Below are 19815 nucleotides of genomic sequence, written 5' to 3'. Positions count from 1 at the left end.
CACGTCTATAGCAAGAAAAGATACGATTTCGAGAGAAATTTCGGTTTTGAGTGCTAGGACAAATTTCTTCATTCGGTCTTGTGCATCGAGAGTCTCTCTTCGGGATCTGGACTTTAGAAATAAGTACTGTAAAACAACAATACAAGATATACGATATGCAAAAATTAGTCAAACTAGGAGGGTAGTCGTGTACAACTTGAAGGTTAAACAAGTGCCATGCTCGTAAGAAGTGAGCAGGCTGCAGCATGAAGATAAAATTTGGAATATGAAACTGTTATTCGATAATTAGAGAAGGCTATGGTCAGATTCTTGCTCGATGTCATTTATAGTTCTAATAGGCATGCTCTAACTCTGCTCGCAGCTTCACTGTCATTGAAGGATTGCTGCAAGAGTCTGTAATGGATAGATGAAATAAAGATGATTTGTGCAAAAAATGAATGTAACATACATCCGAATTTAGATTTTGACAGTTACATGAATGCAGATTGAGCTTATTTTTCAAACTCTTGGTCAACATAGCAACAAAGTCAAATCCAGGCTAATTAAGTAAGATTGGTGTGACAGCCATGAGCAAGCATAACCTAGATCCTTTTTCACAAGAATACATCATCCTTGTCTACAAAAACTAACCGGAAGAAATGAGAAGAGAGGAAAGGGTGTACGGAAGTAAAGATCTGAGCGAATAACTGGAAAAGGGAATCATCACTGTCTCAGACATCGAGAACCTAAGAGCTACCACTATGATTGTATTAAGCTTTATAGGAAATAGATCATTTTAATTTGAACCACGGAATATACGGTACTATTATTCAGTATAATAAGTGCCTTTGCAATAACAAAGACGATTGCAGCACTGCACGGATATATGCATCCTATGTTGCTTGACTCTCATTGTTGAAAAGTAATCATGTCAGAACACATATATACGCCTCAAAGAGGCAGGGACTGAGCTCTAGAATATAACTCAAATCTTACAAAAACTACAGCGACTGTCTTCCAAAACCCATGTTGACTTGCTGCGACGCAAATGACATAGGTTTCACCATTAACTTGACAAGATTGGTTGAACATAAGGCAGAACTCAAAAGACTATAAGCTTGACATGAAGGAAACTTGAGACTGGACTCAAAAGACAAGGCAATCCTCTTTATTGGTAATTAATTTATACAACGGACAAACTGCAAAACACACACACACACACATAAATGGGAATATTTCATATTATTTCAAGCACCTTCAGAGATAAGAAAATCATTCATCCCAGCATCCCCTCTGAAAAGAAAGACATACTAACCTGTTCTAGAGCAATTGAATTCCGACATATCTGCTGAACTCCAAACAGGTTGATAGATTTAAAGTCGGCCAAAGCCTAATCAGAAGTATTCCCATTGGTAAGAATAAAGTAGGTGCTATTCTATACAAAATGAAACAAATATAAATAATGCACAAATTATAGACTCAAAGTTAAACTTTGCAATGACTTCCAACCTTAATGGATGCATTGCAGCAGTACCACATATTCCACCAAATATGTAATTCCGCTTCACTCCAGAAACAAAGGCGCAATTTCTTCATCCCTGCGTGTTATCTATACATACAGAGAACGAAGAGGAGAACTAAACGATGATAGCCTTATATTATTCATTGAAAAATCAAGCTTCTGAACCTCTGAAATTGGGGTACTAATGGAAAATTAAATGCAGGATTAAGATTTCCAAGCAATCTGATCATTTTTCTATGCAAAAATAAAGTTCCAAGAAATAATGCCCAACACTTTTCACTTCATTTTCTTCACTGACATTGACAAACCCAAGATGCGGGCCAAGGATAAGCTGAACGTTAAGAGCCCTTTATATAAGCCAGCAGCCAAACTCTATCATACTGCCGTGAGGTTTTATGAGGTGTTTTTTAGCCACTTAGTATGTTAGAACTTTATTCTAACTAAAGAAGCATGGACAAATGGACAAATTATCCATTGGAAATTTAAAACTGACGTAAGTTTCTGTAAAACTGGCCAATGGAACAAAAATATAATTTGATAAGAGTTGGAGAAAGTGACCTGTGCAGTAAGTGAAATAACAAAATCATCAGGCTCTCTGCATCTTGGTTTTCCAGGTATTCCCTATGTGTCATTTCCTGTTAGAGCCATAATGCTTAGTTAGTTACAGACTTACTGGCTTCTCAAGTGTTTCTGAATTATGCTATTGTGACAAAACCTGCAGGTGGAAAATTGTCTCCAACTGCATCTCCACACGTAAAACTTTCAAGCAATCAATTGCTAGTTTCTGTACTCGTTTGCAGACAACGCCAGATCCCTAGCAGGGGAACTGCTTGTTTGGCTAGGGTTGCCACCCTCCACATTTTGTGGCGACACTTGTACAAGTCTACATGTTGCATTAGATATGTGTAAAATGTAAGAAACAGCAGAAAATTTACGAATAGGAAGTTCTCAAATGCATAGTTGTTTGTTATCACAAACAAATCTGCAGAAGCATCTGCTCCTTTAATAACATAAAGTGCAAAAAGATATGCCACTCTTTGTATCTATGTATAGAAGGACAAGAGAAGGAGGAAAAATGTAAAAATATGAAGATACTGATGGCGTAGCATTTGATTTCTTTGAAAGCAAAGCCCCCTTTGGTTGCATATACAAATTTAGGTTACAAATGTTAATGGCCTATCGTGACTCCTCAAATACAATTTAGGTTACAAATGAATCATCAACTTTACCTGGATCTATAAGTACATGACTGAATCACTACAGTAACGAGCTGCTTGCATAAGGTATTCATAACTCATGGGTATATGTAGATAAACATTGAGATGCATATTCTGGAAAGCAGGGAGTAGATCCCATGTCTCTTGTCCATATTAATAGCTCCTTATGTCATTATAAAATACTATTTAAAACCCATTGTCACTTTACACATTGCTCAATAATCCAAGTACCAACTTAAGTGAGATGGATGAACTTGCCTTTCATTGAGTCTGCTACATACTCCAATGAATCACTCAAGGATGCCAGCAAAACAATTTTATGGTTATCACGAATTAGGTTCTCCTGCACATGAGATGTGGTAAGAGAAAAATGAATAACTTCAACTGATGCTTTGAGCAAAATTATATAAAAAATGGCACCTAGGTTTCATTCACAGGTAAAGCAAAATGCATGATGGATTCAATTCTTTGGAAGATCAAATAGTGCATGGCTAGGAATTACTCAAAAAGAAATTTCGAACCAGTAGGGCAGAAGTGTCACCAGGCATATGTTTACCTGCCTAATAGGACGCAAATTTAGGAGAAGGACACTCAGTTCTGATTCAACGTCAATGCTTCCAGCACCAGAAGAATTATTTCTCACATTTGACTGACTAAATGCATTGGGTAAACATGCACTAGCTGGATCAAGTCGCATCAATTTATCAATATCATGCCTCCCAATGATCATGTAACTCTGTTTCTCAAGAACTGCCTGAAATGTTAACAAAAATGTTTACGAGTGTAAATTGTTGATTACCATATGCATAGTAGCATGGACAAAAATAGAAGTTAGAGACAACTTCTCTATTATATTCTCACTAAAAATGACAGAAAGCATTAATTTATTTGAAAAGCAAAACAAATAGAAATTTTACCCCTCCCCCCGCATCCTTGCACAAAATTTCTTCCTTCATAATTTCAGAAAATAGACACACCTAAACTAATAAGAGCTGGTTGACATAAAAAAATCAACAAAAACTAAAATTATGTTAAAAGCAAACATAAGGACAGACATGCATACAGAAGAATCCAAACCTCCATGTATGAGGTACGACATCTCTCATATGTTCGTTCGAGAAAAGTTTGCACATACTTCATAAGGTCAGCAGCAAATTTAGGATTGCTTGAGCCCAACCAAGAACCTAGAGTTTGAGTAAAATTAACTATTAGGAAAAAGGAACAGCTGTAGAAGTAGATGGTCCTGAAGCATGTATGGAAGATGTTCAAGACAACAAAGAAAAATGCTGAATAACCTTTACCCGAATATACAAAAAAATAAAATGAAGAATCCAATACTCACTTATTGCAAAAAAAAGAAAAGAAAAGGTAATAATATTATTAGACGGGAAGGAGAGAAAAAATAGTTTATTACAGAAATAAGGACAGGATACACTTGCCTCTTTTGCTAAATAATCAATGGCCAAAGCCCCTGCAAGACAGGTCGACCCTTCTCAATGGATGAAGCATATGAAGCATGATTATGTGCCCGTGGCCGAAATGCAGCGGGACCTGTAAAAAACATTTCAGGTTAAGAGTTTTAAAGGAGAAACATAGATGGAACGAAAACTGGAGCATCGCATATGCAATACAACTGATGTTCATTATTGAACCCCAAATTTCCTAATACAAACCCACTTGTCACAGCATGGTTCTCAATATTCTCCGCTTTCTAAAATGAAATTACTACACTTCAGTACTCAAAAAGATGAACATGCAATATTCTTCCATCCAATCCTTGTAAATTAGTACTGAGCATTCCACTAATTACATTGCTGCTTTATTTAAACACATTTTAATTATATTGTGCTAACCATCTTTCAGAGTACCGACTAACATTGGTGAAGCAAACCTAGTTCACATCCATCAAACTTAGATCAGACCCCTCCCTATATTTCTTGTGATAGCCATCATAAGATACTGAATATTGAATTACCAACAGTATATGATTAATGAAAAATGAGAAAGGTAAACAGAGTTTTCAATCAATCAAGTTGACAGTTAAAGCAATTATAGGGCATGGATTGAAATTTGACAATTAATGCCTTGTGGGACTTAAATGGTTACAGAACTTGCTTGATATAGCTGCTTGTACGCTTTTCCGGTAGTCAACAAACATAGTTGGTAAAGGTGGTCTTTCACAAAGTTCTCCACAAAGGCTAGCAATCCATCATTCCTGCAATTATAGAAATTTAATGATACAAAAGAACATCAATGACAAATTTACAGCTCACTTGCAAAAGAGTTGGGGCACATAATTTACAAATTTCACCTAGATTTGATGAAATGAACAAAAATTTCTACTTACACACAGCGTGAAATATATTACCACCAAGATTGATTAGTCAAAGCACACATATAATGATCGCCATGATCCAATAATATATAACCAGCTTCAAACCAGAAATAATTACCAAAAATTGATATCACTACTAAGAACCTTGGAAAACTCAAGCAAGCCATTAACCTCGTGCAATAAATAATGAAAAAAATGCAACAAATAATTCCTACAAAATTAATATTGGAAAAACCTCATCTATAGATATAAGGAGGGGAAACAATTTTCAGTAAAAGAATCAGCACAGATAGCGTTTAAAGATGCCACAGCAAGGAACAAGGATGAAAGCATTTGGAACCTTAATAATTATATCCGTATGATAATACTTATAGAAAGAAAAAGGTTGTTTATTCTCCCCCCGCATCTCACTTTAAACTCAAACATTACAAACAAGAGATAGAAAAAAAGAAGAGCACAGAGTGAAAAATTAAAGGTACTTATATGCTTTGGCTAACAGCTATCCTTTAAAGACTTATCATATCATTTACACAAAGTGACTCTTCTTTGTATGACATACAAACATAAAACGGAGACTTACCCAAGCTGGGAATACCTTTTTGGCAGCATTGAAGCAAGCCTTTCTGTAAACTGCACCAGTCATCAGAATAAAAAATAAAGGCCATTTACAGAACCATCTATAAAATCAGTGTTGTCAAGAGCACAAAAAGCACCCTAGGCACTAGAACCTTTATATTTCCTTAGGAGCAAGGCAGGGACGAAGCCAGGAATATTGGTAAAAGGGGAGGGAGGGGGTCAATATATATGCAGATGCTAATAGTGAAGTTAGAAATATTGTAAGACTGAAATATATATTGATTTTACAAAAAATAAGTTGTTATGAATAGACGTCTAAAAGTGAGATAATGTATATAATTTGAGAGCTTAGTCCGAATAGTTTTCTAAAGTTTGAATCAATTTGGATTTTTTAATTTGAAAATATTTTTATTAATATCAGGAGAAACATAGAAAGTTAGACGGGTTAAACTAGGCTAAGCAAGAAATAGTTAAACTAGGCTAAGCAAGAAATATTTTTGTTATCTAAATTTGTTTTAAACTTCTAATCTAATTCTTTAATGATGTTATTAAACATATGTTAAATATTATATTTAAATTAAAAATAACATATAAAATCGTATGGTACAATTAATGGAAGAAGCCATCATGCAACCTAATCCGCGGCAAGAATCTTTTTTTGGTGAGTCATCCTTAATCCCTAAATCCACTAATAAATTAGATTTAACTATTGCTCAAAGAAAATGTGTTGGGTCTTGTATCAAACATCCTATTTTTAACTTTATTTCTCATGATTCCTTGTCCCCTTCCTATAGAGCCTTTGCCTTGTTCTTGTTCTCTGTATCTATTTCACAAGATTGGAGGGGGGGGGTGGAACTTGGTCACTTGGAGAAGCAAAAAACGCAGTGTTGTTTCTCAATCAAATGCTGAGGTAGGGTATAGAGCAATGACTCAAGGCGTTTGTGAGCTTCTATGGGTACAGAAAGTAATGGAAGAATTAAAGTTGTTAGGAAAAGGAAAATGATCCTTATATTGTGACAAAAAAGCTGCCATCAGTTTAGCCCATAACCTGGTACAACATGATCAAACAAAGCATATAGAGATTGGTTGACACTTCATTAACGAAAAGTTGATTACTAGTGCCTTGAGTTTAGGCCATGTAGCTTTTAAGAAGCAGTTAGCTGATGTGTTCACCAATGGACTTAGCAACAAAATGTACCATAATTTGGTCTGCAAGTTGGGCATGTGTGATTTTATGCACCAACTTGAGGGGGAATGCTAAGCAAATTGAATTTGACAGCAGAACCTTAATTGTTGACAAATTTGATAAAGTGATTTTAGGCTTGAATTTTGTGATTTTATTGTTTTGTAATTATGCTAACCTTCCTTAGACTATGTCGTCGTGTATATTTTATCATTTGATATACAATAGAAGCAATTCTTCTTTATTTTTTGGAATACTTTGTCTTCAGCGATGCTCTATATTTGTTGTTCAATGCTCAAAGAATAGAGTTTGATACTGTCCCCTTTTTTTATTAGTAAACATACACCTAATGGAAGATTTTTAAATAAAAGACACCAAAAAACTTTAATCAGGCGCACTTTTTTAGGCCTATCGCCTTGCAAAAAAGTACACCTACGTGCAGCAGGTGTGTGCCTAATAAATGTGCATCACCAAAAGGGTCTAAGGTGCAAGGAATAGGTGCAAACCTTGAATACGCTACTATGAACATGTAATAAAGAATATACTTCAAAAGGATAAATATTTGATTCTCAAGGTCTCAAACCTGATGAACAGGCCGGTATACAGATGCCGCTAGATACATGCCTTGCTCAGGCAAGACAGCTGCAGAGCCATAGCCTTCTTGTGAGACATCGGAACCCTTCTTACTCCATCCCCCCTGGTGTTTAAATTCAACTCCTATATAGTAGACAAGGCATTCAATAACAAATAATGATAGAGACATGGTCAATATAATTATGTGAAAAAAGTTACACCTAAAAAATTGAAACATAACAAGGGAAAGAAAATTTTCCAATCACCACACAAATAGAACTTGCTGCCGCAAAGAAAAAATGGGGGCGAGAGAGAACATCTATTAAATCAACAAAACAAAAAATCTCCCACTCCAACTGCTTGGTAAATCAAACAAATTGGATTAGAAATTGACATCATTTGAAAGAACCAAACCACTGAACTTCACATTTTGAGAGCTAACTGAAATTTTCAATAGGCTTCCCCTTGCTAGCTAAATATACTATACCTTCAATGAAACTTTCACTAAAACGCAAACTGTCAGTTAAATATAAGTAGGAACTATAACTCTACAATGTTTACAATGAAGAACAACAAACTTCTATGACACGTTTTTGTTTTTAGAAATGAGAAGAATTTTCCTTTCATTTATGTTTCTCTTACCATTTGTATTTCCTATACTATCAAAAATTGCTACTATTTTCACTCTTAAGGATGTAAACTCAAATGGTAAAACACATCAGCATAGAATTTTACCTAACTGGGCAGACATAAAGCTTTCTTGGCTGATTAATACTAATAATCACAAAAAAGGAGCTACACCAAACAATAAACTAAATTTGATAAGAGAAAATAATATATATCAAAATTAAAAAATTTAGATAAATCATGGACAAAGAGCTAATAATAATTTAGTAAGTTTGCAGTAATTCAAATTTAGCATACCCTTGTTAGGAACTGATAAGGTGGCGTCTGTGAAACGGAAAGCAAAAGTGAGGCCATCTTCTGACCCATCACTGTAGCCAAACATATTAACTTTCAAGCTTGTATGAAAAAATAACCAATAAGAGAACTAATAGGCATATGTTAAGCAGCTATCCTAAAACCAATATGCTATCGGATAGAAGCCCCTAAAATAAAGCCAGAGCAAACTAAAGCCTTAATAGGCATGGGATAAAACTATTTAATACTCTCCATCATCTATAAACCAATATTAATACACCTAACATGTTCATAAAATGTAAAGGGAAATAAACAACATAACAACAAACTTGGGCTCTAATGCTATGTTAAGCATCCAACCATAAACTAAATGGCTATAAATGGAGATGCCCTTGCTTAAATGTAAAGGACAAGAAACCTAAGATTTAATGAAATCAGATAAAACTGCTTAAAGAAATAACAGCACAATATGTAGCATACAGAAAAGAACTAATAGAAGAACGCTAACCATTTTGATTTCTTATTTATGCAATGCTGTACTTATGATGAAAATGGTATTTCACTTTAGCAATGATTTTAGTTCTGATGATAAAAGATTACAACTGATTCCAGCAATTCAGCTGATTTATTTTTCATTTTGGAAGTCATGGCACCCTGGTTTAGAAATTTTTTTTCTATCTTTATTGTCAACTGATATTCTAACAATGAACCGAGGATGGAAGCAGAGACAATACAAAGGCATTCTTGCACCAAATGAAATATGCTGGGGAATAAATGGTGACTTAAAAACCCATTTAACTCATCATGGCTGCTATTGAATAGCATCACATACTCTATTTTTCAGTCATTACTCAACAATTCAAACACACACAATGCTCTTTGAGGGTGTGGACAATATCATATGCCTTTCTGTTGATAGCTAAGAATAATTTCACACCCCAAAAGATAAATGCTAACTTTAGGGATTAGATTACAATTTATATCACTTGTTGCAAAAAGGTAATGAATTAATTATAATTAAATAAACAAAGAGTAATCTATTAAACAGCTACTCTAATGGCTAATGAAAGGAGATAATTCCAGTTGGATTTTATTTGAAAATGTGAGATAATTCTCAAGAAAAGATGCAAAACTGCAAAGACTATCAAGTGGTTCAATGAGAGGGGAGGAAAGAACTTTCACTTCATGCAGCTGGAATATATTTAAATCCAAACCATATCTCCGCAGCTCACTGCCATCATGATGTCACATACAAATTCTTCCACATAAAATCCAAAATAAAATGATAACTTCTGAAATCCTCCAACACCAACATCATCATATTCACACTCGCTCTCTTCACAATAAACCCCATACCAAAATTATAAATAGGTCTTATTTTAGTGATCTACTAAATATTGTTGAAGCACTTACTCTTTCTCACCCCTTCCTAAATATAAGAGGAGGTATATATGGGAGCAACTGCACTCCCCCCCCCCCCTCCTTTCTCAAAAGGAAAAAAGAAAAAATAAATTTCTATGTTAGCAAAGTAGAGATGACTAATGGGAACTATAACTGAATCCTTACTTTATCTCTTCCTCCAAGTACTAACACAAGGGACTCTAGTTACTTGCCTCTTTTCTTTTGTAGGAGCCTTGCTAGCAAGCCTGGCAGTTTGTACAGCAGCGTCTGCAGATGCAGCCTCAGGGGTTGCTCGAAGAATCTCACATATGAGTTGTTGGCATTCACTCTGCATCACATAATTCAACAAAATTGTAAATTGAAGAAATAAAGTCAACAAGAAGTTATCAGGCCAACACCATTCTAAAAAGAAACTTGGTGAATATGAAAGCACTGGATAAGATAGATGACCTGTAAAACTGTCAACGAAAAGCCAATACTAAAATGAGATGCTTTAGAATCAAGGTATGCATCTGTTGACATCGATTTAGAATCTTTGTATCACTTTGCGGGGACGATTTCGACTCAATAAGCTCTCCAATAACAATATGATTCCTGACCAATTACAGCTCAGAGATTTCGTTTCAGATTTAATTTAAGAGTAAATGAAATAGCAAGGAGGAGGAGGCCCTGGAACATTGAGGTCCCAGGTTCAAGTCACACCATGTATAGATTTATTGTTTCTATTGAAATTGTCTAGATGTTTTCTGCTTTGTTAGTTTCATAGTTCACTTATTTAGTGATACATGGATGTAATGATTGACTCTAATTGTAACTTTTGATATAGTTGTATTTCCAATAATTATAATAATTAAACGTCTCACCAAATATCCGAACAACAGAGTCCAGAATTGAATTAAGAAGCTCTTTTGCAGCAGCCTGTGCTTTCCTGTAGGAGCCATCACAGGTGAGACAGGGCTCACTGCTAACAGATTCCCAGCCAATGATATCCCATTCTGACGCTTTTGTTTGGATAACTGATAGCTTTCTAACTGTCCCTTCATAAGATGGAGACTGGTCGCACCAGTTCGAGTAGCTTTATCAACTGAAGAATTTATGAATTCTGAATGGGCTTTAATCCTGGATGTGATAATCCCATGAACAGTGGGTCGCAATCTTTGGCTGTTACATTAATTTCGCAAGTAACAATTCTTAAATAGGTAAACCATTATGAAGACAAGTTATTGCAAGAGCAGCATAAATTAAAACTACAAATATCACAAATAAAAGAAACAGAAAGAAAGAAATACATGGGTGTTTGAAGTTCAGGTCATTAGTTTGTTAAAACACAACAGATCTTAAAAGGGATAAAAGCTCAAGACTACTTTCATCGTGCTCATCATGTATCTTATAAGAAAACCATCTTATATAAATCAACAGTAGATGATCCAAGAAAGGAAAATTACGGCATATTAGTATAGTTGTAGATAACCATTTTCAGAGTCCATCTAAAAGCACCAGGGGAAAAACATAAGTTCCATTAAAACATGCTACTACATAAGCAAAGCAACTAACCATATTAAAGCACTAGCTGCAGCTATTTTGTTAAGTAAGCTGAGGCACTCCACCATGGTCTGCAAATACTTTACGTGAATTGGAGCGTCACTTTTTTTAATTGTTTCCTAGATAAAAAATTTAGAGAGAGAAAGAGAGAACAGTGCTTTAATGTCAAAGTTCAGAAAATTTAACAAAGTCAACATTATGAGATGAGATAATATTAAGTGAAGTATTCATACAACAAATTCATCAGGAGTGGAATTAAAAAGCCACAATGGGATTTGATGGACTTTGACATCCTTTCCATCACCACCATTAAGCCTTTCATCATTTGGCTCCAAAGAACTATCCCCATCATGACCATCATAAGATGACCTGGAAAAAGGAAAATGTCAAGTACAAATTCAGACAACTGAACAAAGTATAAAATATAAAAATCTTTAGAAGAGAATAAAAACTAAATTAAGAAACCTACGGGAAAAAATAATAAAAATAATGACCTCTCTACATAACTACATTACCAAGCAGAATAATATTCTGATAATGTGCGCATGACAAGAGCTTAAAATCAACAATAAATTATCAAAAAAGATGGAGAAAACGTAAGTTACAGGATCCATAAGAAGGTTTTTGATAATTTTACAGGTTTAGAGACGGACATTAACTAGAAGAAAAAACTTAATCCCATTTGGGATTGCATGCATTTTATGACTTTATAATTCAAAAGAAAGCTTGGCGTCCAATTCTTTCTATTTAAAAGTTAGTTTGGCATCCAATTCATTCCTCCATAGATGGTAGAAACCATAAAACTCTACAAACTAAAACAGAAATGAAAAGGTTTGTTTTCCTGTATTCTAAAAAAAATCCATTAATATTCAGACATTGAAATTTGTTATTAAGCATCAAACCTAATACCACTTGGTAATAGGTTAAGCATCAAACCTAAAACCGCTTGGTAATAGGTGGAGGGGCCCAAATTTAATAAAGGATCATGATGCATAACTTGTGGGACACCACCAGTTATCACTCCCCTTCACATGTACCTCATAGGGCCTACACATCAACAACCTCACTAGGGGCGGTCAGCCTCACATGAGGTTAGGTAGGAAGAACAACATGACAAAACATGAGCTCTGATACCATGTTAAACATCTAACCTAAAACCGATTGATAATAGGTGGAGAGGCCAAACTTTAAATAAAACCACAAGAAATCTAATACTTAGATGATGTGAGATAACACAATAATCATGAGGAAACAATGTTAAGTTCTGTCCATAGTCCCTAATCTTTTATCTCGATTCCATTTCAATCACTAACTACCGAAGTGTTCCATTCAGACTCTTAACCTTTTTACGTGGTTTCACTTTGGTCTTTTTATCACATTTTTCCACTAACAGTTGAGGAAAATATCCAAGTGACAAGACAAGGGAATGTTTACACACTGTGCCACAGAAGCTACAACTTGGACATTACATTAGAATTAACAAAATTATTAGTAGGAAGGACTAAAATGAAACCATTTTAAAAGCTTGAGGACCAAAAAAACAGTTAAATAAATTGAGGTTCAAAGTATAATCAAAATAAATGGTTAAGGACCATGTATGGAATTCCCAACTATTTCAACCAAGATCCAATAGAAGAAGGATTGGTTTAAAGTTCAAACTTAAAGTAACGCAAATAACAGATGTGAGGTTTGAAACTCTTATAACTTCAAGAGGAATGCACAAAAAGACAACCAAATAAAAATTCAATTTTAATTTTATGTAAGACAAGGAAAAGAGACTAAATTAAGAAAGATATTAAAAAAAAAAAGAAAAAACAAATGAACCATCTCCCCTTACCTTCCATCAACTGGACTTAGAGACACAGGTTGCAAACTATTTGCAGTGATTGCAACAACAGTTGTTGTTGGCACTTCATCATCCTTTTCATGCATGCTTGAAGCAACTGAGCTGCAAAATTTAATCAGCTTAATGACCAAAAGTTCTGTAAAAGGGAAATCTTTCTGGAAAATGCCTTTTATCGGCATAAATAAATTACAGATAACATGTTTAATCAAATATCTCTTTCTTTCTTATTCAGTGTGAACAGATGACACCATGAATCACCAAAAGAATAAGACAAGGAAAGTTAAGCTGTTAATAGACAGAAATACCTGAATTCACCCTTATTGTAAAGATGTGCATGCAAATCCTCCAAAATTTTAAAGAACAGAATACCTTGCAACTTTGACAGATCAGATCGAATGTCTTGGAGAGCACCAACCTAGATAACAATAAATGCAAGCAGAAGATCTTAAAGTTCTCTATATAATTTCAATTGAAAAAAAAGGGTGAAGTTATAGAAAGGCTGAACTATTTAAAACTGTAAGATTTCCTTTATAGTTAGGTTGACTATTTGCTATCATTAAACCTCTGATTCATGAACATATGACGGCATCAATTGTTCCATTTCTGTTTGGGATAAATTTGCAATTAACATGACATCAGTAGGCTTCTAATTTTTAATTGACTTGGCTGTCATCTTTTTCTTTTCTTCTACTTATTTATGTGCCTGTATATTTTTTCCTTTTGTTTTGGAAGGCATGTACCCGTAGATTATTTTGCATGTTCAGCATAGTTTCAGACATTTTAACGGTTGAATTTGATTTTTGTTGTTAGCATTGAGTATACTCCACTATGTTGGCATCTCTTTGGAGCGTCAGATGCAGCCCAAATGCCAATTAACAGTCTACTTAATTGAAGGCTAAAACTGTTTAACATATTTAATGTAGAGGTTAATGTGTTAACTTTCTAAACATTAGTGTTCAACTTGAAACCAGGGTAACAAGGTTTTAACAAACCCCCTATGCTAAGCCTTGGCCATAACTGTGTCATAAATATGGCCATTTAATTTGGGAGGCCTAACAAATTAAAGATGGGCACCTGATCTATTTGTGTGAAAGCAACAAGTTAATCTAAAATATAAAATGTAAGAGAAGCTGAACAATTTTGATAACATATCATGCCAGCGGCAATCTATCTAGGGATCAGTAGCAAGATGAGCTAAACCAAAGTTTTACCAAAAATAAAGTCGAGAATAGAAACAGATAGACTGCTTGCAACATTTTATAAATTACCGATTGAAGGCCCTCACGCTCAAGCATCAATGCTGACTGAATATGCAATTGAACTGCAGCATAATACTGCTGATCAGAAATGAGCTTCTCAATACGAGCAGGAACCTGATCCAGGTAATAAACAAACCAGGCGATACATCAGATTTACTGGATTTCTTGCAGGACCAGAGGAAGTTGTGGATGGAAGTGAAGTGCCAAATCCTAATGAAGATAAAGCATGTAAATACCAAAAAAATATCATTTGAATGAAAGAAAAAAATTATGAACAAACCTTAGCTATACCCTCAATCTGATCTAGCAAGGAGATTATGTGACGCAAAGTAACAGATCGATACCACAACTGATGCAACTGTTTATTGCGTGCAGAAAGATGTTTCTTGGACTCAGCCAAATCTACCTTTAATACTTCAATACTTTCAGAAGATTCACTGAATAACCGCAAGATCTGAAGAAGAATGAACAATTACTCATAAAAATATATAAATAAATGCAAAGCATGGTTTTTTTTACAAGTCAACAAAAAAAGAAAGAAAAGGAAAAGAGAAAATGGCAACAACCATTGAAACAAGAATTGGTAATTGAATCAGAATATTACTGCTAATATTTTCCACAAAGAAAGACTATTACATGTTCCCCACTTATAGACTATACAAAATCTAAATAAGGAAAAGAAATATATTAATCATCCACGAAAGATGGCACCTCATTTAAGTTATCATACCAGAGATTTTATTGGTTTCAATGAAAATTTATTTATTCTCCAAGACCTGCTTATTCAGTATTATAATATTATCAATTACTATGTCCATAAACTCTCATCTGCAGATTATTTATCATGTAAAGGGATTCATTACCATGAGTATCCAATGGACATCACATTGATAGTGGACTACTTAGAAGACTGATACTGGACTCTCTCATACAAGATAGACAATCAAAGGCAAAATTAGAGATAAATAATACTCAATCAAGGTAAACCGCTTATGTCAAATTTGTGTTTTGATTTTATAATTCAATTTTATATTATTTTGCTTCTGTGCATCAGCTAAATTTCAAATCAAGAATAGAATAAGCCTCCCTCTTCTGATATATTTAGCTTATCCTATAGACTTCCTACTTTCTAAAGGGGCATCATTTACTGTTCTCACATTGGTCTTAAAATGCATTCACTTCCAAAGGTTTCCCTAGCAAATTCTTGCACACAAGCTGAAGTGAAGTAACAAATGCTAGTTTTGCAAAATTAATAAAGCATTCATTGACCTCCCAAAATAAACAAATATTTAAAACCAAACAAAAGGATGGGAAAATTTTACGTAGATAGGAATGTTTGGGAGAGGGCTCTTCTAAGAATATACTAATTATATACTGGGTCTGGTTAGTCACTGCTTATAGGCACCCGTTAAGGTTTCTTTAATTGCAATTTTAAGAAAGTTTTTAGCATTTATTGCATTACTCTTTTAAAATTAAAAAAGATGTATTAATTTCATTTTTTTTAAAAAGCATTAATTGCATTTTTCTTGACTAGAATATCACCTTAACCAGTGTCACTAGGCACTGATTAATATTTTCCTTAGGTCATATAAAAGAAACAATTGCATCCTAAAAATTTTTGGAGTTCCAAATGCGCGACAATAATTATGGGAAAGAGGAGAGATACATAAATGGTTGAGTCTATAAAAATAAAAACCACCAAAGACCATACTGGAAGAAAGAAAACAGTAGATAATGAAGAATTGCAACTTTTTTCTCCCTGGTACCAGCAGAATCATAGGATTCAAGTACAAAAACTATAAAAGAAAAACCACAAAAACAGAAAAATATCTCTTAGTTCAGCGACATTCAAGAGCATATCTATCAATGGTTTGAGGGGTGTGAAATTTTATTACCTTCTTACTTTTAAATATAGTACTTACCCCTATTGGACTATAAATATCATTTGAAGAAGTGAGCAAACTAGATAATGATTGTTAGAGTGAACAGTTTCAAGAGAATTATAGTCTATTAAAATAACTTACTATTGTTTTCATTGAAAACATTAAGATTATATGGTTCACATGCAATTAACTAAAAGCTAATGCCAACAAAAGACACAAAATGCCATCAATGTTTTAAAAAACAAATACAAGATAACTTCTAATATGAAAATCTCTGAATCATACGCTTCAATCTATCCACTTATAACTCAGCAACCCCTTGAACCAGAAATGATGATTGAATAAAACATCAATTTTTTCAGTACAACCCCTAAACCCCAATCATGTCAACATCACAACTATTGCACTTATCAATCTAGGTCAAAACCAAACACTGATCTTCTCCATGAATGTGAACGTAGACTAAAAGATCAGTCATACCATGCATGGTCACTCTGCAATCTGCATACAGCAACAATCAAGAAATCAAGAATTATAGGCTTTCACAACATATGGTGCTCCAATGATAGTTCATTCCTTTTTGAAGTTCCCATGTCCAACATTTGTGTCCGGCACATATCCAGATATATGTATGGAAAGATGACCATCCAAAGAGTCCAAAGAATCAAAAATTTAGAAAAAAAAAAAATGTTCCCACATTGGACACATACTTATTTACAGCACTGGCACCCAACTCCAATTACCATAGTTCACAACAGTATTTTCCACCTAAGTTAAGGGAATTCCAATGATAAAGAAAAGCACTAGGGAGGCTAACGAGTATGTCACAAAACAATTCAAAGAAGCTTGACCAGCAGCCACAACTAGCAGTGCCAAGACATGACCTAAAATGGCTTTCAAACATACAAAAGCCATCACTAACATCCCAAAGCTTTTCAACCATAACAACAATAAATTCACCTTTCAATTGCCACCAGCCAACTCCTAACAAATTAATACAGCAACCCACCCAAAAATGGCAATAATCAACCAAATTGATGTATGAAAGAATTCATGAGGATTATGCCTGGGAGGATAAACTCTGCATGCTAAAACACATATTTCTTCAAAAAACAAACTTGCGTCCAGATAGTAGATACAACTACATAAAAACATTTTAAGAGTGCAAGCTCATGGGAACACCTTACAAGGATAATCATCATTCAAACCTCCTTCGTAATCTCAAAATTTGTTAGCTTAAACAAAAGAAATAACAGTAGCAGAGTTACTCAGTCTTCTACTAGGTTTGCTAATATTTGTGGTGTCCCCGCATCTAAAAGTAAGTAATTTGTAAATGACAGAGAACCGACAAGGGATATCCAATGAAGCTTAATGTTTATCCTTAACAGAAACAATAATTATGGTGATCAATGAGAGATTTTTCCATTTATATATATTTTCCAACAAGATTTAGAATAAAAATCAAATGATTCTATGATCTCAAACTATAGAAAAAATCCTATATTCGTTATCCAAGTGTGGACCCAACTTTAACAGAAGAAAATAATTAAGAAAATATGAATATGCGATACATGTAATTAAGGAAATAATCACCAGGAATGGTTTTTGAAGCAAATCGATTGCAATTTAACTAAAAAAAAGGAACACAAAAAGAGAGTCATTACTATAAAAGCCAAAAAAAAAAAAAGAAAAAGGAACACTAGAGAAGCCTGTAAAAAGTTTTAGCATCACAGAATCTATTAAAGAACCTGAGAATAATTTTGAATTGCTTTGTTGAAGCCACCATGATAAGCATGAACAACTTCATCTACAACATCCTCGATAATATCTCTTTGTTCCTTTAAAACCCCGAGCTCACCTTCACGATCTTTTGATGACAGGATACGGACAACATGAGGTAGTGAATCAAAACGTGCTGCAGCCCAACTCTCTCTTATTGTTAAAAGGTCATCCCTTAAATACTGTATTTAATCATAAGCAAACAGAAGACGAACATAAGAAAACCTTAACACATAAAACACAGCACTATTAGCTTCCCACCCTTTTATCAAATTTCTAACCACGTACTAAATCAATGAAACACAGCATTATTTGCTCGATAACAACAAACTATGCTGTCCGCAAATCAGAATAATACCATCGCTACCAGCCTCAAGATGGTTGCCAAAACTTGCAACAAATTGCAAAACAATTTTGTTGTGGCTTTTATTATTTGATTTTTACTTCGGGATGAAAACCACAAAAAAAGGGATTGTTTGGAAAAAACATCTTTCAAGTAATTAAGAAATACAGTGTCACAAATTTTCCTCGAGATCAAAGCACCTGAATTTACAAGTATATGAAAATAACTAAATTAGAATTGGAATAACGTTTTAGTCATTTATTTATTGTTGATCAATTACAGTTTTTCTTTTCGGCAAATTTTTACAGGCTATAAGCTTTAAAAATAAAGTAGCGAACGCCGCAACCAAAACGCCGCAACCAAACAGAGCTTTAAATCAACGGACTAGAAGAAGAATGAAGTAAACTTACTTCTTTATCCGGAGGAAGCGGAAATCCATCAAACATCCCCATCTCACAAAACCTTTCACTTTTCCCACGCTATAAAAAAACGCGCGGACTATTAATCACAACAAACCCTTTAATCCTACCTGTAACTGAAATAAAAAGAAAAGGTAAAAATATGTATATTTTATACATCACTAGCTAAATTCTTAGAGCTCCGTGCAAGAAAAGAGGAATTTGAGCTGAATTACTTATAATAATAACAGAAAGGAATTATATTAAAAAGAAGTAATACATGCAGAATTTCCTTTACGTTAAATTTTCAATTGTTTTCTCAGCAAGCACACAAGTGATGCAAAAAGAAATATAAAAGTTCAAAATCGAGAGAAACACCTACTGATCCTGCAATCTGAGCATCAGAATAGATAAATTTCAAGCAATGTAGAAAGTAAATTAATATCTCCAAATAAATAAAAACAATGAAGATAAAATCTTAAACACGGAAATGCAAGTGATTCAACGAATTAAAACAGATCATAACAATATTCATTCAGATTGAACAAAGTCTTTTTTTAAACGAGAAAACAACATCGTGTCTTCTGAAAACGAACGAGAGCAAAGAAGCGAAACGGAACAGTGAATCAGTGATGAATAACAAAGAGAAAGTGAACTCTCGTTCATAGTTTCAGATACCTGCTGAAAAAAAAAAAGCTTTCGTTCCAAAGCGAGTGCCTCATTCTAGACCGAGCTTGCCTGCGATTCGGATCTCTTCAATGGCGAAGAACAAGAAGAAATGTCACAATCTTGGAATAGAAGACGATGATGAAGATTGAGCGATTGTTGTAGGGTGAAGCTTTGAAATATTGATTATTTATTTATTTATTTACTTTTTAAAGGGTCTTGAATTTAGATATTTTATTTAAAATGGGAAAGAACACTTTATTTCCGGTACTGAAAAGAATGTTTCTACGTATTTTGGTCTAATTTTAAATTTCATCCCTCTATTTTATTTAATTAAAAATTAGTCTTTTTTTATTTTAATTTATCAATATTTGAACACATATTTTATGAAA

At 34.0% G+C, this 19815-nt stretch overlaps 1 long non-coding RNA gene and 1 pseudogene across 1 annotated transcript; both read right to left on the bottom strand.

Moving 5' to 3' along the window:
- Window positions 1-377: 377 nt before the first annotated feature.
- On the bottom strand, window positions 378-1536 carry LOC121207703 (uncharacterized). The gene is made up of 3 exons (XR_005902825.1): window positions 1489-1536; window positions 1295-1369; window positions 378-393 (listed from the first exon to the last, which is right to left on the bottom strand). It is a non-coding gene; the product is annotated as an uncharacterized lncRNA (long non-coding RNA).
- Window positions 1537-2953: 1417 nt separating this feature from the next.
- LOC107934531 (exocyst complex component SEC8-like) lies at window positions 2954-19610 on the bottom strand (annotated as a pseudogene).
- Between the last annotated feature and the right edge of the window lie 205 nt (window positions 19611-19815).

The sequence above is a fragment of the Gossypium hirsutum genome, chromosome A10, assembly GCF_007990345.1.
Source record: "Gossypium hirsutum isolate 1008001.06 chromosome A10, Gossypium_hirsutum_v2.1, whole genome shotgun sequence".
In the NCBI taxonomy this organism is placed as follows: domain Eukaryota; kingdom Viridiplantae; phylum Streptophyta; class Magnoliopsida; order Malvales; family Malvaceae; genus Gossypium; species Gossypium hirsutum.
Note: the sequence above shows the minus strand (reverse complement) of the source record. Positions and strands in the feature narration are given on the sequence as shown.